Source organism: Marmota monax, unplaced genomic scaffold (assembly GCF_021218885.2).
Source record: "Marmota monax isolate L192 unplaced genomic scaffold, Marmota_monax_Labrador192_F-V1.1 WCK01_AAM20220418_F8-fsc00155, whole genome shotgun sequence".
Lineage (NCBI taxonomy): Eukaryota > Metazoa > Chordata > Mammalia > Rodentia > Sciuridae > Marmota > Marmota monax.
This window is the reverse complement of record NW_026694554.1, coordinates 4,172,886-4,189,940: the sequence shown is the minus strand read 5'-3', so window position 1 is coordinate 4,189,940 and position 17,055 is coordinate 4,172,886.

Sequence of the window (17,055 nt, the reverse complement as noted above, 5' to 3'; positions counted from 1 at the left end):
AGGCCCTGGGTTCGATCCTCAGCACCACATAAAAACAAATAAAGATATTGTGTCTGTCTACAACTAAAAATATATACATTTTTTAAAAAGTAGATTGGTCCTATGATCAGAATTCTAGACTACTGAACATGTGGGAACAGTTTCTTTTACTTAATGTGTTCAGACCATGGATTAGGCCTGAGGGAATCTAATCAGTATTTCCCAGGCCTATAGTGATTCCTTCCATATGTGTTTTACTTCACTTTTTGGCTCTCATCACCTCTATTTTCTCTTATAACATATTTAGATAACCATGTTTTTGGTACACTGAGCAAAAGAAATCTTCCCCACTTCACCATAGTCACCTAAAGAGTCTTAACATGGGCCATTTCTTAAATTTCAACACTAAAAAAATGTAGTGAAAATGACTACACTAAAGACTAATAACCACAAGATGGCAGAATCTACCATTTTATTTTCTCCTTCTTAATATCATTCATTCATTCATTCAAGAATTGTTGGTTGAGTGTTTACTATGTGTCTAGTACTTTTCTTGGAGTCAAAAGGAATATGAGGTGCTGGGGCTGTAGCTCAGTGGTAGAGTGCTTGCCTAGCATATGTGAGGTCCTGGGTTTGATCCTCAGCACCACATAAAGATAAATAAATTAAGAATGAAGGTATCGCATCCATCAACAACTACAAAAATTATTTTTAAAAAAAGGAATACAGGGGCTGGGGTTGTGGCTCAGAGGAAGAGTGCTTGCCTTGCATGCATGAGGCACTGGGTTCCATCCTCAGCACCACATAAAAATAAAATAAAGGTATTGAGTCCACCTACAACTAAAAAAATAAATATATATTTTTTTAAAAGGAATACAAAAGATGTACATATGTGATATAGTTCCTGTTCTTGGTGATCCAGGGGTGAGAAGGAATCTGTAAGAAAGAAAATACTTATATAAGAGCATTTAACTAAAGATACAATTATCCCTGGTATTCATGGGGGATTGGTTCCAGGAACCCCTACAGATATCAAAATATAGCCAGGACACAGTGGCACATGCCTATAATCCCAGTGACTTGGGAGGCTGAGGCAGGAGGATCACAAGTTCAAAGCCAGTCTCAGCAATTTAGCAAGGCTCTAAGCAATTTAGCAAGACCCTGTCTCAAAATAAAAAAATAAAGATGGGCTAGAGATGTTGGTCAGTGGTTAAGCACCCCAAGGTTAAATCCCTGGTACCCAAAAAAAAAAAAAAAAAAAAACTATGGATGCTAAGGTTTCTTATATAAGTTGGTATAATATTTGCATATAACCTATGCATAACCTCTGAGAAACTTTATCATTTCTAGATTACTTTTAATATTTAACACAATGTAAATGCTATGTAAATAGTTGTTGTTGTTCAGGGAATAAAGACAAAAAGTGTGTATGTGTTCAGTACAGATGAAATCATTTTTCAAATATTTCAACCTGTGGTTAGGAATCTACAGATGCAGAACCCATGGATATAGAGGGCCGAGTATACATAGTAAAGTAAGATTAGGACCAAATGAGTGATACAGACTGCTGTGTGGGTTTACAATAAACCAGGGATGTCTGTAGGGAAGAGGTGAGAACTGAGATGGGCCTTAAGGAATAAAATAGATAGGTTGAGAAAGAAAGAATAAATACCAAGTAAAGAAACCAGTTTGGGCCATGCCTTTGAGGTAAGAATGTGCAAACCATGTGCCTGGGTCAGTGATGGAACTAATCTGATTATAACAAACAGATGTTGGGTAAACAAGATTGAAATAAATTAGATCTCGACTGATTTTGTTAGAATGATGCCCACCATGAAGCTAAAGTTGTCTATTAAGTCTGCTACTAACTATAGCTTTTGGGCAGGCATTTTGACTGATCTGGCAAGTTTTCCTCAGTTGTAAATGTGCAGGTTGGACAATTGTGTAGCCCTTCAACACTGGAATAAAGAAAAATAGAAGAGAGGAGGGAGAGAAATTAAAGGGAAGGAAGAAGGAGGAGAAGAAAGAATAGGAAAGGATCAAAGAAGGGAGAGGGCCAGGAGGAAGGGAGGGAAAAAACTGATCATATATTCCCCAGAAATTGCTGTTTGGCCTTTGATGTGGTTCAGTTGCAAACAGGAAGAGTGACAATCTAGAATAGTAGGTAGAGTTTGAGCTGTACTGTTGGCTAGATTTAGTTTATCTTGGATCAATCACTTAATAGCTGCTTAATAGTAGATAAGTTATCTCCATAAGCTTCACTCACTCTTCCGCTCAATAAATATGTATATAACATCTTAGTGTACTAGTCAGGGTTCTCCAGAGAACAGAAAAAATATGTGTACAGTATGTGTGCATGTGTGTGCCTTGAGAGAGATTATATAAATTGGATCACACAATTATGGAGGCTAAAAGTCCCATTATTTGCTGTAACTGGAGAACCAGGAAAACCAGTGGTTTAAGTCAGTCTGAATCTGAAGATCTGAGAACAGGAAAGGCAATAGTGTTAGTCCGAGTTTGAGTCCAAAGTCCTAAGAACCAGTAGCACTAATGTCCAGGGCAGAAAAAGGATGTCTCAGATCAAACAGAGTAAATACATCCTTCCTCCAAATTTAGACCTTCAACAAGTTGGAAGATACCCACTCACATTGGTGAGAACTGTTTTCTTTATAAAGTCTACCAACTCAAATGCTAATCTCAGCCAGGCACAGTGTCACATACTTGTAAGTGACTTGGGAGGCTGAGACAGAAGGATCACAAGTTTGAGGCCAGTCATGTAGTGTGATCCTGTCTCAAAATACAATAAAAGAGCCAAGCATGGTGGCGCACACCTATAATCCCAGTGGCTCGGGAGGCTGGGGCAAGTTCAAGGCCAGCCTCAGCAATTTAGCAAGGCCCTAAGTGACTTAGTAAGACCCTCTCTCTAAATAAAGGGACAGGGATGTGACTCAGTGATTAAGCACCTGTGACTTAAATTCCAAGGACTATATATATATATTACACACACACACACACACACACACACACAATAAAAAGGCCTGGGAGTGTAGTTCAGTGATAGAGTGGACAAAGCCATGGATTCAATACCTGGTACCACGTGGGGGGGGGGGGGGGGTGGAAAATAGGAAAATAACCTCTTTTGGAAATATCCTCACAGACATACCCAGAAATAATGTTTTGCCAGATATCTGGATATCCCTTAGCCCAGCAAGTTGACATATGAAATTAACCATCATGCTTACTGTATGCTAAGCCCCCTGGTGATCACTGGGAACAGAGAGATAAAACAGACAAGATCCTTTCCTTGAAATTTACAATTTTGTAGAGGAAATAATAAAAATATCTAGCCAGGTTTAGTGGCACACACCTGTAATCCCAGCAGCTTGGGAGGCTGAGGCAGGAGGATTGCAAGTTCAAAGCCAGCCCCAGCAAAAGGGAGGCACTAAGCAACTCAGTGAGAACCTGTCTCTAAATAAAATACAAAATAGGGCTGAAGATGTGGCTCAGTGGTCGAGTGCTCCTGAGTTCAATCCTGGGTATCAAAAACAAAAAAAATAAAATAAAAATATCTAGAAACTAGGTTTGGGACTGGTGATGTAGCTCAGTGGTAGAGCACTTGCATGACCTGTGAGATGCCCTGGGTTCCCATTCCCAGGCTTGCAAGAGGGAGGGAGGGATAGAGACCAGATACAATTTTAATACATGCAAAAACACAGAGTGCTATGAGAGCAGATAACTTGAAGGCCTCAGTCTGGAGATTAGAGGTTTCCCAGAAAAAGGGTGAGCCAGGAAAATAAAAGGAGAAAAGTATTTCAAATTAGAGTGAGAGCAGGTGAAAGGGCTCTAAGACTAGAAGGAGCCTGGCATATCAAGAAACTGAAAGGCCACTGTAGGTAGACTATAAAGAACTAGAAGTAGAATGGTGGAGGTGGAACAATGATATGTTGGTCAACAGGTCCAGATTATATAGTGCCGTTAGTGCCCTGTGAAGCCTGCAGACTTATTCCAAAGCAGTTACAAGTCTCAGTTTTCTTATCTGTAAAAGAGGGTAAATTGGAACATCTCCCACCTATGGTGGCTGTGAAGGTTAAAGGACACTAACCCCTCCCATCCCTCATCTTCTTAAGGAATCCATCACCAAGTTCTATCAGCACCACTTTCAAAAATTTTTGTCAGCTGCAAAATTCATTGCCATCTCCACTAACACCACCCTGGTCCAACTCATTATTTCTGACATGGACTATTGCTAACTGGTCCTTTGACTTCCACCTTTACTACTTTTCAATCCATTATCCCTGGAGCGAGTGATCTTGTTAAAATGTAAATCTGGTCATGGCAGACCTTTGCTTAAAAACTTTCAGTTTTTAACCTAAAAGCATTGTTCTTAGGTTAGGGACCAAATCTTCAGGATATCTGCTAATTCTATTTCCCTCCCTGAGATGTATATTTCATCTCCCACTCCCACCCACTACTCACCTAGTTCATTCCAACTCATTCTTACCTCCTGACTCAGGAAAGCTTTCCCAGATCCCACCCCACCATCCATTTTGGATTCTTTTGCTATTTGTAGCCACAGAATCACGTTCTTTCCCTTTTGATTACTTATCTCTGTAATTACAGTCATTGTTGTTGAATATTTCCTCCACAATTCTATAAGCACCAAGAAAACAAGGAGCACAATATGTTTTTGCTTAATTTTGTAACCCCAGAACCTTGCCTAGTGCTTGACACATAGAAAGCATTCAATGAATATTTGTCATTGAGTGATGTAGACATTAGCTATTCTTACTTATAAAATAACAATAAATTCATTGTTTCATTAACAAATATCCCCCAGGAAGCAGCTCTAAGCAAAATGATGACACAGATCACATTGTTTGTCAGTAAATACCCTGCCACCTTTTCCCAGAGCCCCTACCTATATCTATACTGAGATAAATTTTATTATCTAATTATAGATAACTGTGGTCATGAACACAGACTCTGAAGTCAGATCAGACCTAAACTGTTGTTCTGCTGCTATCTGTGACTTGGAAGAAGTTAGTATTTCTGGGACAGAGTTTGTTCTCAGACTCATGAGAATTCAGTTAGTTCTAGCATGGGAAGTATGTAGTGCATTACAAAGAATATAATATGAATTCAATGATGGTATCATTACATTTTAACAGATTTTTTTTTTCTAATCTGAAAAGTGTCTATTAAAATGTACAGCAAACTGGGGATGTGGCTCAGTGGTAGAGCACTTGCCAAGCATGTGCAAGGCCCCAGGTTCAATCCCCCTGATATATATATATTATATATATATATAAAATAATATATATATATATATAAAATAATATATATATATATAAAATAATATATATATATATATATATATATATATATATATATAATATATATAGCCATCATGGTGGTGCACATCTGTAATCCCGGTTACAGTTATTTGGGAGATTGAGGCAGGAAGACCAAAAGTTCAAGACCAACCTTGGCAATTTAATGAGACTCTGTCTCAAAAAACCAAGGAATGAGGATTTATCTCAGTAGAAGAGGACCCCAAGTTCAGTTCCAGTACCATAAACTTAAAAATACGTACAGAAAAAGTACAGCAAAACCAGAATATCAAGGGTTCTATTACAGTATGCTGTCTTGGCCTACTGGGGGTAGGGGACACTCCCTCATGATATATGGTGACAACTGAATTTTCCTATAATCCTGAGTGTGTTCAGCAGGCTGTGCCCTGCTCTGAGTTTTTCCATGATGTATAGAATAGTAGTTTGTTTTTAGGTTGTTCCTAATCCTGAGTTACTCCATTTTGTAAAGCAGCAGTTTGCCATGAGCTACTACATTTTGAGTACAAGTGCCAAGGTATAATAACTCTACAGCTTGTTTGTACAAATAAACACCATTTGCCCAGCATAACCATAAAGCATAAATTGATAAATAACCTATGCATGCCAATTTATCAAATTAAGTCAAGGACTACCTACTCATATGGACATCTCAAATAATATCAGGAACATCAGACACAGGAGTTTACAAGTTCACCAGATGCAGCCCCCTCACCTGAAACCCATAAAAGGAGGATCTTCACCCCAAAACTGAACTAAGTGGCACCCTGACCCTGTCACCTGGTCAATCTTTAGGAGCTTTGCCCAGAAAAATTACCAGAGAGCCAAACCTCTGATCCTGTCCATTTAGGTTTCAGCACAGCATGGTTTCTCCTGCCCTTGAAAACTATATCACACAGCCCACTCCAAGCTGACACCTCAAGCTGGCACTCTGAAATGGAAACTGCTGTCCAACTAGACCCTCTACCCTGACAACTCTGCAGAATTGGTTCATTAAAATACTTATCTAACCACCTATAGTAAGTATGATTCTGCCTTCATATCTGTTCTCTGCCTGTGCTCTTGGCACAGGATCCTATAACACTGCTGCTGTCTTTATCCTTCCTCAGTCTTCTGTGACATATATATCATTGTGTGGAGTATGATATGTGACTTGAGTATCATAGAAATTAAACTGGGCATGGTGGTGCACACCATAATCCCAGCATCTCAGGAGGCTAAAGCAGAAGGAAATCTAGTTCAAAGCCAGCCTAGGCAACTTAGCAAGGCCATAAGCAACTTAGTGAGACCCTGTCTCAAAAATAAATAAATAAAACGGGCTGGGGATGTAGCTGAATGGTTAAGCACCCCTGGGTTCAATCCTGGTCCCGGAGGAGGAGGAGGAGGAGGAGAAATAATATTAAAATGGAATAAAAGAATTTGTGATTACCCAGCTTATGACTCTCAGGTGACACATGAGTATTCAGTGAATCACCATGACTAAAAGTGGTATAGCTCATGAATTCATTATTATTCAATAAATTCTGACATTGTGGGGGAAAAAAAGTGTTTGGTCTATATTGATGGCATAGCTTACTCACGCTCCCTCACGACACTGAGAAACAAAGGGAAATTTCAGAGAGTCAAGAAAGAGTACAGGAAAAGTTTGTGAAACAATAGAGTTGGCCCCAAAGGGCTGGCTCTCTAAATGGGAGCAAACCCCTAATGGTACTAATATAAAATTTATACTTGATCTACTCTATCTTTCTTTGGACCTTTGTGTCCTTGATTCTTCAAAAGTGATTACCTTGAGAAAACTGAATTAATTACCTATGTCCTTTGGGGAATTTAGCTAACAGCTCATTTTCCTTTACTCTGAAGGGCTTATAGAAACTCATTACTCCTCCTTGGTATTTTTTTTTCTTTCAGTGTTGGGGATTGAACTCAGACTTACACATACCAGCCAGGCATTCTACCAAGCTAAAACCACAAACCAAAAGATAACGTTTTAAAGAGATCTTTGAGTAGGAAAAGCCTACTCAATTGAATCCCAAATGGAGGGGATCCCAAATTTTTAAAAATTAGGAGACATAGTGCAGGAAATAGGTTCAGGAAGAGCACATTGCTCTGTGTTCTTGAAATCAGGTAGGGGTTGGAAGCAGGTGTTCGGAATCAGACAGAAGGGATTTCAAAATCATTGTAATCCTAGATCTGCAAGATACTAGCAGGATAATAGAGGTAAATTAATTATGTTATTTTCTTCTAATATGAAATGGGAATAATAAGGAGCTATCTCATAGGGTTGTTATGAAGTTTAAATGAAATGACAAAGTCATTCAAGGAAAGTATGCATGGTTGCCCATCCTGTTTGTATTTCAGGAAAAGAGTAGAAAAAGCAGCAATGACAAGGAGCCTAGACCTCTAGCCATTGGTCCCACTTAACAGGAAATAGCCTCATGCCAGACACATAAAAAACAGAAAAAAAAAAAACAAAACTGGAATTCTCCCCCAAATAAAAAAAAAAAAATAGAGCACAATTCAGAATAATCTTTCCCAGAATTCCGCTGCAATAAATTTGCACACTAGATGTTCTGACATAAAGTCTGCCAGGTAAAAATAATATCCTTAGGGCTTAAAGTACAGTAGCAGGAAACAGGGAGCAGCCAAATATTTCCTCTCTGCTACCTCCCCAACAACTATCCTGACGTCACAAACACTGTCTCCCTTTCCAGCAAACTGGTGGACCTCCTCAGTCTACCTCCAGAAATCTTTTTTTTTTTTTTTTTTGGTACTGGGGCTTAAACCCAGGGGTGCCTAACCATTGGTGCACATCCCCAGCCCTTTTTTGTATTTTATTTAGAGACAGGGTCTCACTGAGTTTCTTAGCACCTCATCATTGCTGAGGCTGACTTTGAACTCATGATCCTCCTGTCTCAGCCTCCCAAGCCACTGGGATTACAGGCATGTACCACCGCGCTCCTGGCCTACCTCCAGAAATCTTAGGTGATTTCTCCTTTCTTTAGCCTCCAGAATTTTCCCAGAACCTTCCTATCAAAATGTACCAATCTGAGCTGGGATTAAGCTCAGTAGTAGTACTCTTACCTAACATGCTCATGGCCCTGGGTTCCAGCCCCAACACAGCAAAAAGAAAAAAATAGTACCTATCATTCCCTCATGGCCTTGCTCTTTACTAGATATCAATGACATAATCCAAGGTTAAAGTATACTAATATTTTGGTTTTGTTTCATACTTGTTCCAACATTCCAAAGGAAACACTATGAACTATATTAAATCAACAATTATTTTTGAAGACCTAAGATATACCCAGCATTGTATTACATCCTGTAACACTGTGCCAAAGAACAGAAGAAGAGTCACAGTGAATCTACTCAGCCTTATTTTTTTTTTTTTAGCCTTGTTTGTAACATCAACAATAAAGAATGTGTTCTGGGGGTGGGGGGGAACATAGTGGAAAACTGACACAAACTTTTCGTCAAGTAAGTTAGCTAAATTGTAGCAAAAGTTTTAAAATATACTTTTTTACCAGTATTGAAGGGGGGGTTACCATTGAGCTACATTACCAGCCCTTTTTATCTTTTAAACTTTTTGAGACAGGGTCTTAATAAGTTGCTTAGGGCCTAACTAAATTGCTGAAACTGACCTCAAACTTGTGATCCACCCTAGTTGCTGGATTGCAGCCATGTGCCACCAAACCAGGCTAAAATCTACATAATCTTTAACCCAGAATTCTGCTCCTAAGAACTTATACTAAGAGTGTCTGGGGGTGAAGCTCAGTGGCAGACTGCTTACATAGCATGAGGACCTGAGATTTTTTTTTAAAAAAGGAATTTATACTAAAGAACTAATCAAAGATATATAAATGTGAAGCTGGTACTGCAATTGGGGGATAATCCCAATGCCCTTTCTATAAATGAAGTTAGAATTTGCCCTGGAACCTCCCTAACACTTGTGTTTCACTGCTGTTCCTATGTAGTGATATATACTGCAGCATTATTTATAATACTAAAAGCTTGCAGGTGCAGTGGTGCATACCTACAATCCCAGGGTCTTTGGAGTCTGAGGCAGGAAGATCTCAACTTTAAGGCCAACCTCAGTAATTTAGCAAGGCTCTAAGCAACTTAGTGAGACCCTGTCTCAAAATAAAAAAATAAAAAAGGGCTGGGAGCCAGGTGTGGTGGTAATCCCAGCAACTCAGGAGGCTGGGGCAGGAGGACTGCATGAAGTCAGGCCCAGCAGATTAGCAAGGCACTCAGCAACTCTAAATAAAATATAAAAAAGGGCTGGGGATGTGGCTCAGTGTTTAAGCACCCCTGGGTTCAATCTCTAGTACCAAATTTTTTTTTTAAAAAAAAGGGAGGGGTGGTCTGGGAATGTAGTTCAGTGGTTAAGTATCTCTAGGTTCAATCCCTGGTACCAAAAAAAAAAACAAATAACAATAGTAATAATAATAAAAACTTGAAAATAGTCTTTTTGTACATATTGTTATTAGTTATTGATGGACCTTTGTTTATTTGTGACACTGAGAACTGAACCCAGTGCCTCACACATGCTAGGCAAGTGCTCTACCACAGAGCCACAACCCTATACCTTGAAAATAATCTTAATATCTAAAATCAGAGATTAGGCAATTCTGCACCCATATGATAAAATAGTATATATACATTTAAAACATATCAGTAAACAATTCTTAAAAGAGAGATAGCCAGGCATGATGGCACATGCCTATAATTCAGAGACTCAGGAGGCTGAGGCAAAAGGATCACAAGTTCAAGGCTAGCCTCAGCAACTTAGCAAGATCTTAAGCAACTTAGAGACACTGTATCAAAATTTTTAAAATAAATAAAACAAAAAGAACTGGGAAATTAGTTCGGTAACTAAGTGCCCCTGGGTTCAATCCCTAGCACCAAAAGCTAAAATGAAATAAAATAAAAACAGGAAAAATGCATATCTTCCCGAGTGTGAAAAGTTTTAATTTTATATATAGAACAACCTGAGTCAGGTGCAAAGAGGCACATACCTGTAATCTAGGCAGCTCCGGAGGCTGAGACAGGAGGATCACAAGTTTAAAGCCAGCCTCAGCAACTTAGCAAAGCTCTAAATAACTCAGTGAGACCCTGTCTCAAAATAAAATGAAGAGCTGGGATGTGGTTCAGTGGTTAAGCACCACCCATGGGTTCAATCCCTGGTTCCAGAAAGCAAAGAAAAACCTGAAAAAATATACCCTAAATTTTGGGTTACATCCCTGGACAAATTTACCTATTTTTTGAATTTAATATTCCCCAAAAGGGACTATATATCTCCATTGTCACATTGAACATTAGCTATACTCCCAACTTCTCCTAATGTCATTGTCTGTGGTTTTGCATTTATAAATAGGTCTGACATTTTTAATCCCTTTGGACTTCTGGTTAGTAATGTCTCATTATTACTTTTTTGAACTAATAGAGATTCAGAGAAGGTTGCAAGAAATGTATAGAGAAGTTCTATGCACTCTTTCCTTACCATCCACCAATGTTAGCATCTTATACAGGTTGAATACACCTTTTCCAAAATTCTTGGGACCAGAAGAAGTGTTTCAGATTTATAATTTTTTTCAGTTGGAATATTTGAATATACATAATGAGATATCTTGGAGATGGAACCCAAGTCTAAACATGAAATTCATTTATGTTTCATACATACTTTATACATATGGCCTAAAGGTAATTGTATGTTTGGTATGCCTACATTTTGACTATAACCCATCACATGTGGTCAGGTGTAGAATTTTCCACTTGTGGAATCATGTTGGTATTCAAAAAGTTTTGGATTCTAGAGTATTTCAGATTTTACATATTAAGACTAGGGATGCTCAATCTATACAACTTTAATACAATATTGTTTTAGCTTTTTTGCTGCTGTGACTAAAAGATATGACCAGAACAATTTTAGAGGAGGAAAAGTTTATTAGAGGGCTCACAGTTTCAGAGGTCTTGGTCTATAGATACCTGGCTCCATTCCTTGGGGCCCAGGGTGAGGCAGAACATCATGGCAGAAGACTGTAGCAAAGAGATGTGGCTCCTGTGATAATCAGAAAGCAGAGAGAGAGAGACTCCACTCACCAGATAACAAATATATACCCCAAAGGTGTGCCCCCAGGGACCCACCTCTTCCAGCCACACCCTACCAGCCTTCAGTCACCACTCAGTTAATCCCATCAGGGAATTGATTCATTAATTAGGTTATGAGAGCCTTAACCCAATCATTTCACCTCTACATCTTCTTGCATTGTCTCACATATGAGTTTTTGGGGAACACCTCACATATAAATCATAACAAATATCAAAACCAAGAAATTTACATTAGTAGAATCCAAAGTGCTTATTCAGATTTCACCAGTTATATATCATTTGTGTGTGCATGTGTGGGTGAGTAATTTTATCACATGTGTAGCCTTGCATAACCACTACCACAATAAAGACAGAACGTTTCCATCGCAAGGATCCCTCAGGTTGCCCTTTCATAATCACACCTCCCTCCCACTCTGCTTCCCTAACCCCTAGAACCCACTAGTCATTCCTCCTCTATAATTTTGTCATTTCAGGAATGTTACATAAATGGAATAACACAGTGCATTACCTTTGGGGACTGGCCTTTTCTATTTTGTTCTGTTTTGTTTTTGCATTAATGGGGATTGAACTTGGGGTCACTCTGCCACTAAGCTATACCTCCAGTCCTTTTTATTTTGAGACAGGGTATTGCTAAGTTGTCCAAGCTGCCTTAGAACTTGAGATCCTCCTGCCTCAGCCTCCCCAAATGCTGGGATTAGAGACATGTGCCACTACACCCAGCTGCCCTTTTTTGTTTTTACACAGCATAATTTTCTGGAGATCTATGCTGTCACATTTATCAACAGTTCATTGTTTTTTCTTGTTGAGTAATATTGTATGGGGATGTGCCACAGTTTATTTAACCATTCGTCTGTTGAAGAACATTTGGATTATTTTCAGGCTTTGTTTTATTGTAAAATAAAATTATATATATATATATATATATATATATATATATTTGTTTAATCTTACTTTTTAAAAAATCTTCAATTTATGTCACCCAATACCCTAGAAAGTCTCATCTTCCTATATATCAGGACTTGATTTAAAAAAATCCATGCTTATCATCACTCATATGGCATGAGTTTATGTTTTATTTGGGGGGAACTTGGGATTGAACCCAGGTGCAATTAACCACTGAGATAAGACCCCATCCTTTTAATTTATTTTTTATTATGAGACAGAGTCCTGCTAAGTTGCTAAGGCTAGCCTTGAACTTGAGATTCTCCTGCTTCAGCCTCCTAAGTCTCCGGAATTACAAGCACATGTCAACATACCTGGTTCATAGGCATGGTTTTAAGAGAAACAAGCTAGATTAAGAAAATAATATGTAGTTAAACTGCATTTTCGAGGGATATACACACATGTGTGTGTGTGTGTGTGTGTGTGTGTGTATATATATATATATATATTTAGTAAGAATATATACATATATATGTATTTATTTGTCTGTCTCTGTCCCTAGACTATGAACTACATGTGTCCCTAGACTATTAACTACATGGAACAAGGACCATGACTGAATTGCCCATACTTATAACTGGGCATAGGGCCTAGTATAGACATTTAGAAAATGTTAGAATCTCAGCTGGTGTGGGGTGCATGCTTATAATCCCAGTAACTCTGGAGGCTGAGATAGGAGGATCGCAAATTCAAAGACAGCCTCAGCAATTTAGTGAAGCCCTAAGCAATTTAGCCAGATTCTGTCTCAAAATATAAAAAAGGGCTGGGGATATACTTCAGGAATCAAGTGCCCCTGGGTCAAATCCTCAGTTCAAAAAAAAAAAAAAAAAAAAAAAAAAGTTAGAATCTGATCTCTAAGATTAGATGAGGCCCAGAAATAGATGTTTTATAAGAAGCATCATAGATTACATGGGCAGTCAGGGTTAGGAACTACTATTTAGCTGAAGCAATGAATAAGTAAAGGGAAAGAAGGAAAACTCATGGTAAGAAAGGGCAAACTCAGAACAAAGGGAATACTGATGTTCTATTATCTGTCTTCACTTAAAGGAGATCAGAGAATAAGATTTCTGTGTTCAGAGTAACCTCTAGACTGCATGGTAGGAAATCCATTATTTCCAATGTTGTGTTTGAGAAGTGCTATTATTAAATCCATAGATGTCTGGGGCAAAGAAAAAACAGCTTTCTCCTGCTCTATGAAGTTTACCCATTTGAAAGGCTTTCCCACACATCTTTTGAGCCCCAGACACCTCCCAGATTTTAATGGAAAAAGCAATAGGTAGATTGGAAATGTAGATCAGTGATTTGCATGTGCAAAGCCTTCTATCAACAGCACCATCCCCACAAAGGCAACTGATGATAAGGATTATCTGGAGTTGCTAATTTGTTTATATGGCATAATTATATGTATCAGAGCTTTGGAGGAGAGGAACAATATAGCTCCTTATATTACTGGATCACCTGAATAACAGCCTGAAACTATGCCTTGACAAATGCCAGTTCTGCCAGACCTCAAACAAATATGTTACACATATAAAAATCACAGCAGGTATGGGGCATAGTCTGGGGAAAGATTACTGAATGGCTAAGGCCTAACATTTAAAGACATTTGGAAAATTCAGCAGATACAACAGGAGCTGTTTGAAGGACTGTTCAAAGCTTGTAAAACAGTCAATGAACTGACTCAGGGTGGGTAAAAATTAGCGCATATGCTAGAAAGGGCTGGGCAAAGGGCTGTGGAGTTGAAGAGAGAAGAGAAGGCAGGTACAAAATGCCAAGTCTTGGGCACAGAGTATCAAAATAAAATTGTCCTTGCTGGGGGACCCTGTCCAAAAATAAAACAAACGATTTTTCTTTTTGATACTGGGGAATCTAACCCAAGGGTACTTAACCACTGAGCTACATCCCCCAGCCCTTTTTAGTTTTAATTTTGATAGAGGGACTCACTGTTACTGCGGCTGACTTTGAACTTGCAATCCTCCTGCCTCTGCTTCCCAAACTGCTGAGATTACAGACCTGTGCCACTGTGCCTGGCAACAAATGAGTTTTCAATGGGCAAACTTCTCTTGTGTGCCCTTCTTCTTACTTGAATCGTCTGGGTGTAAGGAAAAGAATCAAATGAACAAAATAAGGAGAGGGGAGAGGCAGCTCAAAAGTAACAAAGGTTTATTTGGGACAAACCTGTGGAGGGGGGCATGTAGAGACTGAAAACCATCCTTACCTTAGAGCTTGGAGCACATATGCGGGGGAATTTTGCAGTTGGGCCATTTAGGGAAGGGTCCTTTCAGGTGTCTTCAGAATTTCAGTCCCATGGAGTCACTCACGGTGGTGCATGCCTGTCTGTAATCCTAGTGGCTTGGGAGGCTGAGGCAGGAGGACGGTGAATTCAAAGCCAACCTCAGCAAAAGTTAGGCACTAAGCAATTCAGTGAGACCCTGTCTCTAATTAAAATACAAAATAGGGCTGGGGATGTGGCTCAGTGGTCCAGTGCCCCTGAGTTCAATCCTGTACCCACCCCCCACCCCCCCAAAAAAAAAATAAGAATTTCAGTCCCAGAAAACAATTTCCTTTCTGAGGATGATGGGAGTGTTTGGGGGTTCTTTGCATGATAATGGGGTTGAGGTCAGGGAGTCAGAGTGACTTTGAGATGATTCTTCTAATATGGATTATACATTTCAAAATGGCACTGCCTATGTCAAATTCTTCCCAACACTGGAGATTGTCAAATTGCTTGGAACAGGATTCTGTTTCAACATGTTCTGTACACTACCCCTGAGGCCTTTAAAATTAGGGCTGAAGGACTGGGGTTGTGGCTCAGTGGTAGAGCACTTGCCCAGCATGTGTGAGGCACTAGGCTCAATTCTCAGCATATAAATAAATTAATCAAGGTCCACCAACAATTAAATTTTTTTTAAATTAGAGCTGGGGCCAGGCACAATGACACATGCTGTTAATCCCAGTGACTCAGAAGGCTGAGACAGGAGGATCCTAAATTCAAAGCCAGCCTCAGCAACTTTGGGGGGGGGGGTCTGAGCAACTTAGCCAGACCCTGTCTCAAAATAAAAAATAAAAAGGGCTGAGGATGTGGCTCAGTGGTTAAGTGACCCTGGGTTCAATCTCTAGTACCAAAAAAAAAAAAAAAGTAGACAATTGTAGAAAACATACTCAGGTATGGGGTGCATGGGAGGAGGGGACCATAGGCCTGGGCTGATTGAGGAAAGGGTATCTCCGTTATGCTGCAGAGTTTAACTATAGGCTTAGCAGGGAGAGTGAGAAGGTAGTCTAACAGTGGTCCAGTTTATGCTTTGAATATAACTCTTGCTGCTCTGCCCAAATTAACAAATGAATTACAAGTCTGACAGAGGATAAATATTGCCTTTGAATCACTTCTTTAAAAGCTCCCTATTTCCCCCTGATGGGCAGAAACACAGCCTCTGGGACACCAACCCCTGTGTTTCTCCTTTGCCTGCAAAGCAATAGAACTTCTTTTTACTCTTTCTCCAAATTGTATACTCCTTTTTGGATTGGCATCGGGGACAAGGACCAAGTTTGTGGTAATAACAAGACACCTGAAGAAGAGGCCTTGACAAGTGTTCTAATACTGAGCTAAATCCCCAGCCCACTATAAATTTTAAAAACTGATGAATGCCACAAACATTAAAAAAAATCAAGAAGAAACAATACTTTCAAATATTGCTACTAGTCAGCCATCAATGGGTGAGCAGGGAAAAGACACCTAGACAATGAATGGTGACAGAAAACCACAGGGAGCCTTCTCTGACAGATGAGCACCTGGCAGATGGGGGCTTGTTATGTTAAAACCTCCCCCAGCCATAATTGCATCCCCTACCAGGTGGCCCTGGCCCCTCACTTATCACCAAAACTACCATAACCCCCAATCACCTGGGAAACTAAAATATCAAGACCCTCACAACAAAAGCTTTCTGAGGGCTATTCAAAGGGAAAGAAACTGATTTAAGGAGCAGGAAATAGAGGCAAAAACGGGGGGGGGGGGCTCAATTTTCTCAAAATCTCCAACTCTGAGCACCACACAACTTTCTTGGAGGTAGTCCATGTAGTTCCTAACACAACACTGACAGCAAACAACACTAATATATTTCATTCACCAGAAGTAAATTTATCTGCAACTTGATTTCTCTTCAGATGGATCCCCAAAATGCCTGTTCTCATTCTACTAGAATCATTCTAACTACTCAACCTGAGGGGGAAAATGACAGAGGGGAAAAAAGAATAGAGAGTGAGGGCTAGCTAACTAACTGCATTTCTAACTTATTTTCACAAATTTCACAAACATTTATAGCCTATCAATTCAGGACCCTTCCAGGAACACAAAAGTGTTCATACAAGGGAGACAGGCCCAAAACTTAAGCTTGTTTAGTGTCCAAGGAAATCTGAATTTGTTCACTGCTTCATTGTTAAATTGGGAGGGTTGAAAGGACAGCACCTAGCTGGGCACGGTGGCACATGCCTGTAATCCCAGTGGCTTGGGAGGCTGAAGCAGAAGGATCACAAGTTCAAGGTCAGCCTCAGCAATTTAGTGAGGCCCTAAAAAACTTAGCAAGACCCTGTCTCTAAATAAAATATAAAAATGGCTAAGGATGTGGCTCAGTGGTTGACTATCCTTGGGTTCAATTACCAGTACCAAAGGGAAAAAAAA